General features: G+C 40.6%; 1 long non-coding RNA gene across 1 annotated transcript in view; it reads left to right on the forward strand.

Moving 5' to 3' along the window:
- The first annotated feature begins 1,709 nt into the window (after positions 1-1,709).
- Positions 1,710-4,880, forward strand: part of LOC139764661 (uncharacterized) — a 114,760-nt gene continuing 111,589 nt past the window's right edge. Inside the window, exon 1 of the long non-coding RNA XR_011716441.1 lies at positions 1,710-2,182. This is a non-coding gene — a long non-coding RNA (uncharacterized lncRNA). The remainder of the gene's footprint in view (positions 2,183-4,880) is intronic.

The following is a 4,880-nucleotide window of genomic DNA, read 5'->3' on the forward strand; positions in this document are numbered from 1 at the left end:
ACATTCATACAATTAAGGCTCGTCTATTGCATGAAATGTTCAATTACAGAATCATCATCATCAAAGAAACGATATGAGAATAAGTCTTGATAATATTCCCATCATATGTCTTTCGTGATCTTAAAAATATTGCTTCAGGCACAGCTTGATAATGTACGCGACCTTCCATAGCTGCTCCAGATGTGGGCCATAGTGAACCCCTTCCTTTATTCGTAGATATAAATGTTTTTATTTACCTATTGTTAAACTGCTGTAGTAAACGACTGTTCTCACATGGCTGTGATAATAGAAAACGGATATAGCTGGTAACTTTTACATTTGATTCACGTATATATATATATATATATATATATATATATATATATATATATATATATATATATATATATATATATATATATATACTGAGGAATGAGGCATACATCCCAACGAGCAGTTAGTTAGCAGTCGTTAACACTTTCATGTAAAATGCATTTCATACATTATACATACATGCATTGACACACCATACCTACATACCATGGACACATATTTTCATATTACGATCTTGTTTATGGCATTTTCATTCTCCTCACGCAACTCCTTTAAGCTTGGAGGCAGCACTTCACACGGGAGCAGGGTAAGGTGGGCTCTCAATTGGGGTGGAAAGTTCCAGTACGTAGCTGTACTTCATCTGGAGTCGGAGAAGGCTTCTTGGCCTATATTTTCAGTATTGTGTTATTAAAAACCAAGGAGAAAAGATTGCAATTTGCACTGGAACACAACATTGATGAAACAGATAAACAAGACGCTATGGGAAGCAACAGTGGTTAACTCCTGGTTAATACACAAGAGTGATTTCATTTTGCCATTCAAGGCACCCTATGTTTGCACTGAGGGTAAACCGGTTACGTAGAAGCTGCCGGCATTATAACCAGACGGAGTTACCGGGTCCAGAAAAGGAGAGAGAGAGAGAGAGAGAGATGTACGGGGTCTTGCAAAGTGCTGATGTCATGCAAGTTGATTACAATATATTAACACAAAAATACGAAAACCGTCCTCTGTTCTTAGCGCTACCTTGCTGACGCGGGAAATGGCGAATAGTATGAAAAAAAAAAAAAAAAAAAAAAAATATATATATATATATATATATATATATATATATATATATATATATATATATATATATATATATATGAGAAAATCCAAATGCTTTTGTATGTTGTTGCCCACAATATTAAGTAATACTTCGTTAACATCTGCTGTCTGTCTTACTAGTTGCCAAGGCGTGTGTTGAGGTGAGAACCAACGTAATTTACTGGTTGGTCGTGTTGCCTTTTTTTTCCTTTAAATACATAGCATGACCACGCCCAATACATAGCATGACCACGCCCAGTACATAGCATGACCACGCCCAGTACGTAGCATGACCACGCCCAGTACATAGCATGACCACGCCCAGTACATAGCATGACCACGCCCAATACTTAGCATGACCACGCCCAGTACATAGCATGACCACTCCCAGTACATAGCATGACCACGCCTAGTACATAGCATGACCACGCCCAGTACATAGCATGACCACGCCCAGTACATAGCATGACCACGCCCAATACATAGCATGACCACACCCAATACATAGCATGACCACGCCCAATACATAGCATGACCACGCCCAGTACACAGCACGACCACGCCCAATACATAGCATGACCACGCCCAATACATAGCATGACCACGCCCAATACATAGCATGAGCACGCCCAGTACATAGCATGACCACGCCCACAGACACTGTGGCCGCCTGGATCGTCATGTGGAGGTTGCATGATCAAATACACTCAGATTAAACCTGTGGCCATAGTGGAGGTGACAGCTTGCTTATAAGATAGTGGTAATTTGATAACTGATGGTTACATAGTGGTTGAAAAGGTATTCAAACCTCAGCCCCACCCAACATTCATGCTGTGATATTTACTGTTTTCTTTCTCTCTCTCTCTCTCTCTCTCTCTCTCTCTCTCTCTCTCTCTCTCTCTCTCTCTCTCTCTCTCTCTCTCTCTCTCTCTCTCTCTGCTACAGGAGCTGTGGTGTAGAAAGTAGAGGCAGCAAGCGGTCGAGCTTCGAGAGTGTCTGGTGACATGTATATACGACCGGGCGAGTCAAAATGGATGGCAATGTAGAACGACACTCAGACACACAGGTTAGTACCGTGGAAGATGTAGTCATGTAATCAAGTAGTTATCCTAGCCACAGACACATGACCCACAACTCCTGGCTACTAGATCATGTAGACTCTTACAAGACAGGGTGATCCCTTGAGAAATATATAGAACTGGCCTTTATTTAAGGTATAGACATGTCCCCCCGATATGTTTTGTCATCTTCAGTCATCACCTCTGATGAAGAATACACACACCACCACCCCTGTAGGGGATGGTAGACCACAAACGCTTGATGAGAGTGAGGGAAATAACAATTTAAAGATATATGTATACATGGCAGACCCGAAAATTAACGGCCATTTTTGAATGTGTGTCGCTGGGCGAGGTTACGCCCCCCCACCCTCGCTCACACTGCTCACGGTCGTGAGCTAAACTGGCTCGCCTCGTACCCAGGTGACCCAGCGGGGCAATTTGTGAGCACAATAGACACGAGACGAGAAAACCTCAAATGACAACATGATTACAGTCGGTCATTGGTGATTTACTGTTCCTTCGTCTTAACGTTTCCAGTTTTCAAAATAGATTTTTTTTTCCTTTGTGTTATATATATATATATATATATATATATATATATATATATAGACCGTATGAGTGGCTAAAGAATGGTTACCAAGAACGCCTTGTTCTGATAATGACGGAATTGCTGAACGGGTGATTCATGGTTTGAGCAAAGATGTAGTTGTCACAGAAGACATATATATATATATATATATATATATATATATATATATATATATATATATATATATATATATATATATATCACACTTTGATGCTCCTTGTGGTAACCTTGTCCCTCCACCATGTGCTAACGTTACGTACACACACACACACACACACACACACACACACACACACACACACACACACACATCCTGTATTACGCCTGGTACCTGGTTATCAACCAGTACCAGAAGGTAAGGGTTGATCATCAGCTCAGACTGGATGTAAACCAGGTCGCTTCACCTGTCCGGGATTCGAAATCCGGCTCGTGTTATATAAGTGGGTCGCAACGCCAACCACTGCACTACGTGGGCGTACAAGTTACGTGGTCGTGTACTTATAGCGGATTACGTTGTACGTAACGAGCAGGGATGGTTGTAATCAGAGCCATCAGTAATGACCGAGAACAATAGGTAACAGGGCACCAGTTGGCTACCTGGCCCACTGTTACGGTGTGTTGTGATGAACACAACCAGCAACTGTGGCTGACAACAGCTTATTAAAGAATTTAACAACCTGCCTTGGTTGTGAGTGAAAGGGTATGGTGTGATATGCTCTGTGGTCAACATAACACATTAATGAAGTTGTTAAACTTTGGAAACACTGGTGGATATGAAACTGGTAGATGGCCAGCACTTGCGTAAAGCCATCTGGAGATGGTAACATAGCGATGGGCCGGTTTAGACAGCGGAGTGTGATATCAGATGAAGTAAAACCACAACATACAACACAGTTTGCTGCCACGATTATAATAACCAGTTGTAGGGGAGGGAAACGACACACAGCACCACCACGACCAGTTCGTTACGTCCTGGTATGGGCGGAGGGAAGATGATAAGCCATCTTGGCCGTGGTAGACCCAGGGAGAAAGCTAGGCTTCGTTACCTTGTGTCTGATTGGTCATTAACCGACCCCAGCACCCCCCGCCCCGCCCGCCGCTCCACACACCACACCACACCATCACCTCCTCCCTCACCTCACCTCCTGACCTCATACCAAGTTTCTCTCCCCTGACTCTTCTCTCCCGTTGTTTGTTTTCTTTATAATAAAATGAGATTATTGATTGCTTTTTCTGGTTATTGTTGTTTTTCTTATTTTGGCTTTTCACCCGCGTTTTACCCCTATACTAGCAGAGTCCAGTAACACTAGCTATATATATATATATATATATATATATATATATATATATATATATATATATATATATATATATATATATATTCCTATGAGTCCACGGGGAAACGAAACACGATAAGTTCCCAAGTGCACTTTCTTGTTATAATCACATCATCAGGGGAGACACAAGAAAGAAATACGTCAGTTGATATACAACGAAGAGACGTGAGTGTGTGTGTGTGTGTGTGTGTGTGTGTGTGTGTGTGTGTGTGTGTGTGTGTGTGTGTGTGTGTGCGATTACATATAACAGTATTATTCTTGCGTTATGTTCTTGACTTCGTGATATACAGTTATGTTGTGTAATGATAATCTTGTGTCCGTTTTTCTCTCTTCTGTCTCCCTGTTGTGGGCAATAACTGTGGCTCTCGATATATATATATATATATATATATATATATATATATATATATATATATATATATATATATATATATATATATATAAAGTTTTTGTATTTGCTCGTGGACGAGTATTATTATTATTATTATTATTATTATTATTATTATTATTTTTTTTTTTTTTTTTTTTTTTTTTCAAACTATTCGCCATTTCCCGCGTTAGCGAGGTAACGTTAAGAACAGAGGACTGGGCCTTTGAGGGAACATCCTCACCTGGCCCCCTTCTCTGTTCCTTCTTTTGGAAAAAAAAAAAAAGAGAGGGGAGGATTTCCAGCCACCCGCTCCCTCCCCTTTTAATCGCCTTCTACGACACGCAGGGAATACGTGGGAAGTATTCTTTCTCCCCTGACCCTATTATTATTATTATTATTATTATTAT

This window comes from Panulirus ornatus, chromosome 50 (assembly GCF_036320965.1).
Source record: "Panulirus ornatus isolate Po-2019 chromosome 50, ASM3632096v1, whole genome shotgun sequence".
NCBI classification, from domain to species: domain Eukaryota; kingdom Metazoa; phylum Arthropoda; class Malacostraca; order Decapoda; family Palinuridae; genus Panulirus; species Panulirus ornatus.